Source organism: Jatropha curcas, chromosome 4, assembly GCF_041381405.1.
Source record: "Jatropha curcas cultivar XTBG-Jc1 chromosome 4, XTBG_Jcur_1.0, whole genome shotgun sequence".
Lineage (NCBI taxonomy): Eukaryota > Viridiplantae > Streptophyta > Magnoliopsida > Malpighiales > Euphorbiaceae > Jatropha > Jatropha curcas.
This window is the reverse complement of record NC_143154.1, coordinates 8,097,008-8,109,835: the sequence shown is the minus strand read 5'-3', so window position 1 is coordinate 8,109,835 and position 12,828 is coordinate 8,097,008. Positions and strand designations below refer to the sequence as shown.

The 12,828-nt window shown below is 36.7% G+C and overlaps 1 non-coding gene across 1 annotated transcript; it reads right to left on the bottom strand.

Annotated features, from left to right (window-relative positions):
* Positions 1 to 1,388: 1,388 nt before the first annotated feature.
* LOC119369144 (small nucleolar RNA R71) lies at positions 1,389 to 1,497 on the bottom strand. Its single transcript, XR_005176829.2, has one exon. It is a non-coding gene; the product is annotated as a small nucleolar RNA R71 (small nucleolar RNA).
* Positions 1,498 to 12,828: the final 11,331 nt, after the last annotated feature.

Below are 12,828 nucleotides of genomic sequence, written 5' to 3'. Positions count from 1 at the left end.
TGATGAGAGTCACTTATTATTGTTTGTGCCAAGAACATCAAGAAATTCCTCGAGGTGTGACGCCCTCCAGAGGCTTGAGTTTGATTATTTCTTTCTCTTGTTTTTAAAGACTTGTTGTATGTTGTTCTTCATTACTTTTCTATACAAAGTAACAATATCAATTGGTTTCATTCAATAAAAGTTCTTCAAGTTATCTTTTGATCTCTGTTTAATCAAGTTTACTAGATTATATTCTCAGAAGAAATAGTTTAGTAAAGATCAAAGAGATTAAGTTCACTTAGTTGAATTTACATATGCACATTTCACTTGTTTTGTTAAAGTTAAATCTGTCTTATTGAAATAATCAAAGAATAAGCACTAGGTTTAATATTTAACAAGATAAGGCATTTATTATAAGTAGAAATACATATAATAGATAGAGTAATTCTATACCGAGAGGTTGAATTATATTTTACTATATGTGATTAAAGAATTATTTATTGTATGTTACATGCTTTGATATAGAAGAAGAAAATCCTATGCATGATCAATTTTTCTAACTATACTACTACACACTTATCTATAGAATTAAGTAATAATTAGTTTTAACATAACTAGAAAATATAGTTAAATCATTTCACATTTGTATTTCTGTAAACATAAAATTAAGAATAAAGTAGTAAAGTAGACTTAACCCGTTCCTCGTGGGATCGATCTTTTTATTACTATGTTGCGATCCGTATACTTATGGGAACTCAAAAGAGACGCAACAAGTTTTTGGCGCCGTTGCAGGGGAACGATGTTCTGTCATTTAACAAAATATTCTTATATGTGATTTATAGCTTATTTTATTTAAGATACCCACTTACTTTTGATTCAAAATTTTGCAGGAGCACATAAATTAAATAACTTATAGTTCAAGTACTAGATCTTCGAACAGTGAATTAGAGGATTATCAGCCTGAGATTGAACAGTTTCTTTCACAACAGAAAAAGAAAAAGAAGAGAAGAAATTCAAGAGTTATGGCTGAGGGAAATCCACCACAGAGGTTGATGGATTACGTTACTCCAAGTTTAAATGGTTCATAGAAAGGAGTAGTACGTCCACCAGTAAATGCTAACCAGTTTGAGATTAAACCTGCTTTATTACAAATGATCCAAAATAGTGTTCAATTTTACGGATTATCGAATGAAGATCCTAACTCTCACATAGCCAGTTTTCTTGAGATATGTGATACATTTAAAATGAATTCAGTGCCAGTAGACGCTATTAAGCTACGTCTATTTCCTTTCACTTTGAAAGATAAGGCAAAAGCTTGGTTGAATTCATTGCCACCAAATTCTATCACTACTTGGGAACAACTAGCCCAATCATTCCTGTCTAAATACTTCCCACTAGCAAAAACTGCTAGGCTTATCAAAGAAAAATAACCTCATTCATCCAACATGAAAATGAATCCCTATATGAGGCATGGGATCGCTATAAAGAACTTCAACGAGTTTGCCCACACCATGGCCTTCCCCAAAATATATTGATTCAAACCTTCTACAATGGGGTTACTCCTTCTACAAGAGGAACTATATATGCTATGACAGGAGGATCATTAATCAAGAAAACTACTAATGATTCAATTGAGTTACTAGAGGAGATGACTAACAATAATAGCATATGGCCAACCGAAAGGGCTCAGGTTAGTCATTCCACTGTTAATCATGAGTCATCTTCTACTTCTTCTTCAAAGAATTCGGTTAAGAAAGTTCATGAATTAAATCCCTTAACTATGATGCAAGCACAAATTTCTGCTTTATCATATAAAATTGATAACTTGAATGTGAGTAAATCAACATCTCTTATTTGTGAAAATTGTGGTCAAAATGGGCATATATCGAATGAATGTAATTATAAGCATCCGGTTATTGAGGAACAAGTGAATTAGGTTCAAGGACAAGTTCGCAGTCCATACTCGAATAATTATAATGCTGAAAATCGTAATTGTCCTAATTCTTTTTGGAGAAACCATGATAATCAAGATAGGGGAAATCAAGTTAGTCAATCTCAAGATAGACTAGGACAATTGACTAGTAAAATTGATAAATTCTTGGATGGAATCAACGAGAAAATGAGCAGTCAAGATGATAGTTTGAAATGGTTAGAATCAAAGTTTGACAAGCTATTCAAAAATCATTCGTCATCCATACATAACTTGGAGGTACAAGTGGGGCAACTTGCCAATGCTATTTCCTCACGTGAAGTGGGAAATCTTCCTAGTAATACAGAAAAGAATCCTAGGGAAAATGTAAGTGCCATTGCTTTACGAAGTGGAAAAATAGTAGATAAAATAGTTCCTTCGGGTATTGATGCTAATATTTTAAATAATGAAACTGTGGAGCCGATTTGTGAACCGAGCATTGAAGTAAATGTTGCAGGATCAAAAGAACAGGAAAAAGGAAAGGACAAGGAAAAGGATAATGTCAAAGCTTATCAACCTAGGCCACCTTTTCCACAAAGGCTAAAGAAGCAAGAGCAAGATAAGCAGTTCTTAAACTTTATTGATAAATTAAAACATTTGCATATTAACATGTTACTCATGGAAGCTATTACACAAATTCCAAACTACGGGAAGTTTCTTAAAGATTTGATCTCAAAGAAACGTAGTTGGGAAGATGTGTCAACAGTTACCTTGAATGAGGATTGTAGTTCCATAATATCAAGTAAATTACCTACTAAACTCAAGGATCCAGGAAGCTTTACTATACCATGCAAGTTAGGTAAAGTAGATTTCCCTAGATGTCTTTGTGATTTAGGAGCAAGTATTAACTTAATGCCACTATCTCTTTTTGAGAAATTAGGTTTAGAAGATAAAGTTAAACGAACTAATATGGTTTTACAACATGCTCATCAATCTATTAAAAGAACCTATGGTATTATTGAAGATGTACTTATTAAAGTTGACAAGTTTATTTTTCCAACTGATTTTGTCATACTTGATTTTGTTTATGATAAAAATTGTCCTCTTAGTTTAGAAAGACCATTCATGAACACAGGGAGGGCATCAATTGATGTTTCAGAAGGAATATTAGTCCTTAGAATAGGTGATGATATCATTGAATTTCATATAGATAAAGCCATGAAATATCCTATGGATGAAGGTAATTGCATGAGAATTGACATAATTGATGCATGTGTACAGGAAATATTTGCATTGGAAAATGATGATAAATATGAAGATGATAGTATAAATAATGAAGGAGAGGATTTTATAAATTTAAGACCTGAAATGTTACTTAGAGAACATGAGCCTTTGCCTCCATCAATTGAAAGTTCACCAATAGTAGACCTTAAAGAGTTGCCTAGTCATCTACGATATGCTTTCTTAGGTAAAGATCACACACTTCCCATAATTATTTCTAACAAATTAACTATAGATTAAGAAAATGACTTGTTAAAAATTGTTAGAAATAGGATTAAGAGTATAGGATGGCAAATTTCTAACCTCAAAGGGATAAGTCCAAATCGAGTCATGCATTACATCAATCTTGAAGATGGGCATATACCTAGGGCAGAAAGACAAAGGAGACTTAATTCTAATATGAAAGAAGTAGTGAAGAAAGAAATTATAAAGTTGCTAGATGCAGGAATAATATACCCAATTTCAGATAGCCAATGGGTTAGTCCAATTCAATGTGTTCCTAAAAAGGGAGGAATGACTGTAGTAAAAAACGAAAATGGTGAACTAATTCCTACTAGGACCACTACGGGTTGGAGGGTATGTATTGATTATAGGAAACTCAATTCAGCTACAAGGAAAGATCATTTTCCATTACCATTCATAGATCAAATGTTAGAAAGAATTGCTGGTCATGCATTCTATTGTTTTCTCGATGGATATTCTGGATATTTTCAGATTTATATATTTCCAAATGACCAAGAGAAAACCACATATACTTGTCCATTTGGTACATTTGCATATAGACGCATGCCTTTTGGATTATGTAATGCACCCGCAACATTTCAACGTTGCATGACCACAATTTTTAATGATTACATAGAGGAAATTATGGATATATTCATGGATGATTTTTCTATTTATGGTGATTCATTTGAAAGTTGTTTGAAAAATTTGGACCTAGTGTTATCAAGATGTGAAAGTGCTAATTTGGTTTTAAATTGGGAAAAATGCCACTTTATGGTTGATAAAGGCATTGTTTTAGGGCACAAAATAAGTAAGGAAGGAATTCAAACAGATAGGGCAAAGATAGAAGTCATAGAAAAGTTACCTCCTCCTACTACGGTTAAGGGTATTAGGTCTTTTCTCGGCCATGCAGAATTTTATAGGAGGTTTATAAAGAATTTCTCTATCATTGCTAAACCTTTAACTAACTTACTTGTTAAAGATGCATCCTTTGATTTTTCTCCAGATTGTTTGAAAGCCTTTAACACTTTGAAGAATGCATTAGTAAGTGCACCTATTCTGGCAAAACCTGATTGGGGATTACCATTTGAAATAATGTGTGATACTAGTGATGTTGCTATTGGTTGTGTTTTAGGACAAAGACATGATAAGAAATTGCATGTGATATACTATGCTAGCCATGATCTAACTAGTACGCAAATGAATTATACAACTACTGAGAAAGAAATGTTGGCTGTGGTATATGCATGTGATAAGTTTAGATCATATTTGTTAGGAGAAAAAGTCATAATCTATACTGATCATTCTTCATTGAAATACCTATTTACTAAGAAAGATGCAAAACCACGTCTTATTAGATGGGTATTATTATTGCAAGAATTTGACATTGAGATTAGAGACAAAAAGGGTTCTGAAAATTTAGTTGCTGATCATTTATCACGTCTGGAAAATGAAGAAGGTCCAATAGGAGAATTCATATTTATAAATGAAAATTTTCCCGATGAAAATTTAATGTTAGTACAACATGTTCATACACCTTGGTACGTTAACATTGCAAATTTTCTAGCTTCTAACATAATACCTCCAGATATGACTTATGCACAACGAAAAGAAATTTTATTCAGATGCTAAAAATTTCTTATGGGATGAACCATTCTTGTTTAAGATATTTATGGATGGTATGATTAGAAGATGTGTAGGGGAAACAGAAATACAAGATATACTTATGCATTGTCATTCAAGTCCATATGGAGGGCATCATGGAGCAAATAGAACTGCTTCAAAGGTTTTGGAAAGTGGCTTTTAATGGCCTACCTTATTTCAAGATGCACGTATATTTGTCTCTCATTGTGACAGGTGTCAAAGGGTTGGCAACATCAGTCGGAAAGATGAGATGCCTTTATCCAACATACTTGAAGTAGAAATATTCGATGTATGGGGGATCGACTTTATGGGACCCTTCCCTATTTCACAAGGTAAAAGTTATATCTTAGTAGCTGTCGACTATGTTTCCAAATGGGTGGAAGCACAAGCTTGTATCACAAACAACGCCAATACAGTGGTAAAATTCTTAAAAGCACTATTTACCAGATTTGGAGTTCCAAGGGCAATAATAAGTGACAGAGGTATGCACTTTTTAAATAGATCTTTTGAAAGCCTTTTGAGAAAATATGGAGTACACCATAAAGTATCTACCCCATATCATCCACAAACTAGTGGTCAAGTGGAAATTTCAAATCGTGAGCTTAAGTGGATTTTGGAAAAAACTGTCAATTCATCTCGTAAAGATTGGTCACTTAAGTTAGATGATGCACTTTGGGCATATAGAACGGTATTTAAGACACCAATTGGGATGTCCCCATACCGTTTGATTTATGGTAAGGCATATCATCTACCCTTAGAACTAGAATATAAGGCTTATTGGGCAATAAAAGCTCTAAATTTTGATTTGAGCAAAGCAGGCTACAAAAGGAAACTTCAGTTAAATGAACTTGATGAGATTAGATTGTTAGCATATGAAAATGCTAAGTTGTATAAGGAAAGAACTCATATATATAGAGAGAGAAGAACTCATTTCAAGTCAAGTGTGCAGGAAAATCTACTTTTGCAAGATTGCTGTGAAAAAGAGACAGAAGGTTTTAGATCAATGTTTGCGATCGCGACAAATATAAAGCACGAGCGCGATTTTGTCACAAAGGAAGTTAGAAACTTTGAGATCCACTTTCGCGATTGCAACAATATAAAGCATGGGCGCGATTGGGTACAACAGAAGTCAGAAAGGTTAGAGAAAGCCATTCGCGAGACGTGAATTTCAGACGTGATCGCGACAACAGGAATTGAAGGCGCGACTGTCCAACGGTCAGAAAGTCTCAACTGTCTTTTCATATTTAAATTCAACTCTTCTCCTTCTCAAGGGATTCAAACCTGCAAAAACTGCAAATACCCTTTCAAAACCAATCAAATCTCTTCTTTTTCAACTTCCCTATTAACTATTCAACCCTATCCTTCCCTAAAAACATCTATATAAGAGTTTCTATTCCTCTTTTAAAATACCCAACTCTATCAGTGCAATAAAAACTCCCAGCAACCCACTTTTCTGTGTATCTTCACCGATAATCCTCCAATATCAAAGTTATCACTATGCCATTCAAACAAAAGGCTAAGAAGAACAAGGAGGGGTCTTCCTCTTCTGCTCCAGCAAAACGAGATTTGGCTTCAAGGTATAAGGCCCCATTCCCTATCTATACTATAGAGGAAGGCGAACGTTTCACCCACCTCGCCAAATGCAATTTCATAGGTATGTACCTTCTTGACCGTAATTTTTTATAGAACACTGGTATTTTAGAGAAAATCCAAGATTATCTGAAAACCCTTAACTTTGAAATCTTTAGTCAATTGAAAATTCCTGAGAATGCTAAATTGAGTTTAGAATTATTGACTACTATTGAATGGGTTGATAACACTGAAATGGCCATTAAATTTAGAGTAGATGAAGAGGATTTAACTTTGGATTATGATAAAATGCACCAATGGTTAGGATTCCCCAGAAATGGATTTGCTTCTAAACCGAAAGGTTGGAATGCTGCTTCCGTTTGGGAAATGCTAACGGGTCAATCATCTTTTAATCCTCGCAATGCTGGTAACAAATGGTTTAATGATGAGAGTATTTTATACCTGCATAAATATTTGTGTTACGCTTTGTTCGGACGAGTGGAAGCCTCCAAAGTCCAAACAAAGGATTTGTTTGTGTTGGAAACTCTCTTGCAGGGAAAATGAGTAGATATTGTAGGCATAGTGCTAGATACAATCTACAACGCATCTCGTCATTAAGGCAAAGTTATGTTAGGGGTCAGTAGCATGGCATCTATTTTAACATATGCTGCCCGTATGCCTATTCCACCCTATCGTGCCCAGCCAATAGATATTTTCAGGTATATGGATGGTGTTTTCTTAAAGAAAACCGGATTAGTCGATGAAGTGAAAACCGGCAGCACAGTGGTTTATCGCTTGAAGTCATGGGAAAGAAGAGTCGGGCAAGGCGATAGAGATGAAGGAACCTCTCATGCGCAGGCACAAAGACAACGGAAAGACAAAGCACCAGTCACATCGGCTCCTCAAGCAGATGAAGAGGACGACGAAGTCGCTGGCTGAAAGCAAGTTTTGAGTAAAGTGGATGCATTATAGTAATCCCAGGAGAATTTGCAGGTCACAGTTTTTGACGTGGGACAACAACTGCACAAGATTTAGAAAAACCAAATGAGTATGGCACGGAAGTGGATGAAATATTTCCAGAAACAAAACATCTCACTCCATCACCTCCAGGTTCTCCGGAGGCATAAGGTTTTTCTGTCCTTCTTTGTTTTTCATTTTTATTTTTCGTATTTTATTGTGTGTTTTATGCATGTGCATTGTGTGTTATATGCATATATCCTCTCACAATGTGGACATTGTATCTTTCAAAGTGTGGGGGAGACCTATATCTTCATTTCATTTCGTTTCACTTATATATATAAAAAAATTTTGACAATTAAAAAAGTCAACTTCTTTGTCTTAGTTCAATGCTAGTCTCTACATGTTGATTTGCTTATATTTTGCTTGTTGAAATAGAAGTCTTGAATAGTATACCATGATTAAGAGATTTAAATGATTATATATTTTATCAACTTCAGTATTAAGATATTAAATATGACATATGAAATTTTTCTTTAGCAAATGTTAATCTTTAGTTAACTATCTAGACATTACCTTTTGCTTAAGAGAAGCATGAATCCTAACTTGAATAAAGAATAGGAAGAAAAGGGAAACTAAAGCCATAATACTTGTATGTTTCAATTCAATAAAGGATGAGGGTATTTTAAGAGAAAAACAAATAAGATAGAGGGAATAATGGAAATCCGTTCTAAAACAAAGTGGTATGGAGCATAAAATGCAACCACTTACCATTTACATTCCCATATATATCTTTAAGTTAAAAAAAAAAAAACAAAAGAAAAAAAAAAGAGAGAAAGAAAAATGTGGTATGGAGCATAAAATGCAACCACAAAAGGAATAAAAAGTGAGAAGTGGTATGGAGCATAAAATGCAACCACTTTATGAGATAGAAATAAATTACCTAAAAATGCCTTGAGATAAGAAACAATATATGTGTGCTAAAATTGTCCTAAGTACTTCCTATTTTGCATTTTAAGGAAGAAGGATTGCCTATCTCATATTTTAAAATAACTATATTTTTTATACTTTAGATTTTTGTTTGCTATATTGAAATTTTAGATGTCATATTCATTTATACTAGTTGGTTCATAAACACATCAATCTCTTATCTTTGGTAGATTACTTAAGAAGTCTAAATCAACGAGTAAAAAATAAACATGATCAACATGAGTTCAAAAGAAAGATGAATGTTTTTGCTTAGGGACAAGCAAAGAGCTAAGTGTGGGGGAATCGATAGCCTCGCAAAGCGGTCAATTTTTGTTATGTTATTTTCATATAATTTTCATGATTGCATGTTATTTTTATACACTTTACGTTTGCTGATGTTGTTTTTTGTTTTAAAGTGATTGTAGGAATACAATTTGAGCAAAGGAATGAAAAGGGCTTGCTTTTATAGAAAAAAAGGACCAAAGTTGACTAAGTATGGAAGAATTTGCCTAGCAAACTTCGCAACGCGAATGAGGTCGCGTTGGAAAAGAAGAACTGACAAAGTCCACATTGTGAGATTACTTAAGAAGTCTTTGGTAGATTACTTAAGAAGTCTAAATCAACGAGTAAAAAATAAACATGATCAACATGAGTTCAAAAGAAAGATGAATGTTTTTGCTTAGGGACAAGCAAAGGGCTAAGTGTGGGAGAATTGATAGCCTCGCAAAGCGGACAATTTTTGTTATGTTATTTTCATATAATTTGCATGATTGCATGTTATTTTTATACACTTTACGTTTGCTCATGTTGTTTTTTGTTTTAAAGTGATTGTAGGAATACAATTTGAGCAAAGGAATGAAAAGGGCTTGCTTTTATAGAAAAAAAGGACCAAAAGTTGACTAAGTATGGAAGAATTTGCCTAGCAGACTTCGCGACGCGAATGAGGTCGCGTTGGAAAAGAAGAACTGACAAAGTCGCGAGCGCTACCTAAAGTCGCGAGTGCAACCTATGTACCAGAAGACTCAAAAGGCATCAAAACACAAGTCGCGAGTGCGACATTCAACTGCGCGAGCACGAGAAGCACTCCAGAGAGTCAGAGAGTTTACAAGCAAAGATCGCGAGCGCGACATTAAAATGCATGAGCTCGAGAAGCACTCAAAAGAGGCAGAGAGTTTTTAAGTACAAGTCGCGAGTGCGACCATGAACCTCACGAGCGCGAGTCGTGTTTCCAGGAGACGTTAATTGCTGCCCTTTCACCAGGAAATCATGTCTTCCCATGCATAGGTCAGGACTCTTCCCAAGAGAAGTCACCTGAAGCACCTATTGGCCAACCAATCACCATCATAACCAACATCATTCTTCTCTTCTATAAATAGCAATCCAAGTGAAGGAAGAAAACATTCAGATATAGATTTGAGAAAAAGAAATCATTAAGAAATAAAGTTAGCAGTAGACAAGTGTGATAGTAGTACTTAGAAGTAAGTTGACGAGAGTCAATTATTATTGTTTGTGCCAAGAACATCAAGAAGTTCCTCGAGGTGTGACGCCCTCCGGCGGCTTGAGTTTGATTATTTCTTTCTCTTGTTTTTAAAGACTTGTTGTATGTTGTTCTTCATTACTTTTCTATACAAAGTAACAATATCAATTGGTTTCATTCAATAAAAGTTCTTTAAGTTATCTTTTGATCTTTGTTTAATCAAGTTTACTAGATTATATTCTCAGAAAGAAATAGTTTAGTAAAGATCAAAGAGATTAAGTTCACTTAGTTGAATTTACATATGCACATTTCACTTGTTTTGTTAAAGTTAAATCTGTCTTATTGAAATAATCAAAGAATAAGCACTAGGCTTAATATTTAACAAGATAAGGTATTTATTATAAGTAGAAATACATATAATAGATAGAGTAATTCTATACCGAGAGGTTGAATTATATTTTACTATATGTGATTAAAGAATTATTTATTGTATGTTACATGCTTTGATATAGAAGAAGAAAATCATGTGCATGATCAATTTTTTTAAGTATACTACTACACACTTATCTATTGAATTAAGTAATAATTAGTTTTAACATAACTAGAAAATATAGTTAAATCATTTCACATTTGTATTTTTGCAAACATAAAATTAAGAATAAGGTAGTAAAGTAGACTTAACCCGTTCCTCATGGGATCGATCTTTTTATTACTACGTTGCGATTCGTATACTTGCAGGAACTCAAAAGCGATACAACACTGGTTTTTGGGTCTGGACCATAGAGAGTCATCTTTACAACTGCTGCGGTTCATCTTTTGAAGACCCAATCTTCAAGGTAACTACTCATTTTGATATTTTGGTTCTGTGGCATGTATAGGGCACATAGTTGGGCCCATTTCATTTTGGAAAATAGTGTAATGTCTTGTATATATTAAATAAATGTCTGTATATAAATGATGGATAAAGCGACAACATGACATAAGAGTTAGCATACAGGATGATATCAGCATGACAGGACATAGGTTCAACCAGATTGTAGCGTCTCGGCTCGGTTCATTCGGGTTCACGGGTGGATCAGGAAGGGATGTTACAAATTTTGGTATCAGAGCTGTAGTTTAGTTCCCCGGGCTTGAATGCATATGTCATTATAGTGTACATGCCATGACTACCCTAATGAACTAAACAGTTGTTATTCTTCTAGGAGGATGTCATAGGAAGGTAAGAGTAAGTCACACGCGTACGAGGCAGTGGAGAGTGAGGCTCCAGTAGCACCAGGACAAGAGGTGCTATTAAAACAACTTCCGGATACCTTTAGACAAATTGCAGTGGTGGTACCTCAGGCACCGGTGGTAGTGGACAGAGAAAGAAAGCCACCACTAGAAAAGATTAGAAAATACGGTGTGAAAGAATTCAGAGCTAGCAAGGATGACAGTCCAGAGACAATTGAGTATTGGTTAGATGGTACTTTGAGAGTCCTAAAGCAGTTACAGTGTACACCAGAGGACCATTTGATTTGTGCCACATCATTGTTGATAGACAAGGCATACACATGGTGGAATATTGTTCAGCAGAGAGTACCAGCAGAGCAGCGTACCTGGCAATTCTTTTTAGATGAATTCAAGAAAAAGTTCATCACAGAGGCTTACCATGATGCTAGAAGGAAGGAATTCTTATACCTTAGGCAGAAAAGAATGTCAGTTGCAGAATATGAAAGAGAATTCACCAGACTCAGCAGGTATGGTGATCGGATAGTGGCTATAGAGGCAGAGAGGTGTAAAAAGTTCCAGGAAGGCTTGAACGATGAGATTCAGATAGGAGTGGTAGCTTCCAGATTCAAAGAGTTCTCAGCTTTGGTAGAGGCAGCTCAGGAGATAGAGCGGATTCAGGCCAGTCAGCGTACCAGACGCCAGCGGTCTCAGCAAAAGAGAGACCAGACTCAGAGTGCACCCAGTACATACCAGCCGGAGAACAAGAGATTCAGAGGTGCTAGTACTTCAGCTGGTCCTAGGCCTCCCTTTAGCCAAGGCACAGCTAGGGGTGTTAACGCGCCAGCAGCATCAATCATGGCTAGTTTTGCCGGTGGTGGTAGAGGTTCAGGTAGAGGAGCTAGTAGAGGCACCGGTAGGGGTGTAGGTGTGAATACTCAAATTTTGAGGCTCAAAGAGCCAGTTTTTTCGGACTGCAAACAGTCCGGCCGGACCGAAGGCCATTCGGGAAGTTCATCGGAAATATGCCAATATGGTACTTGAAACGTCCGGAAAATTACGAGGATCTCGGAACTGGTCTCGGAATATTTTTTGGAGGTCCGGAACTCCCGGAAAAGCCCTCGGAATAAACCTGCCTGCCCCGGTGGCTCAGCCACCGGAGCCAGCCACCGAGCCGGCGGCCCATCCCGGCGGCTCAGCCGCCGGGAAGGCCGCCGACCCGGCGGCCCAGCCGCCGAAAGACCGGCGCTTGGCTGCGGGAAGGCCGCCGAGTCGGCGGCCCAGCCGCCGGGCAGGCCGCCGACGAACCGGCGGCCCGGCCGCCGGGAGGGCCGCCGATCCGGCGGCTCAGCCGGCGGCCCGACCGCCGAGACCCGGCGGCCCGGCCGCCGGGAGGGCCGCCGATCCGGCGGCTCAGCCGGCGGCCCGACCGCCGAGACCCGGCGGCCCGGCCGCCGGGAGACCCAGCCACCGGAAACAGTCCGTTTTGCGCCTATAAATACAGGCCTCGGGCCTCCTTTTTTACTCACTCAGTCTGTGTTGACGGACGCTCCTTCCCCCTACGCTCTTTGCGATTCTTTACTGCTTTCTTGCATTTTTTAATTTTAATTTCATT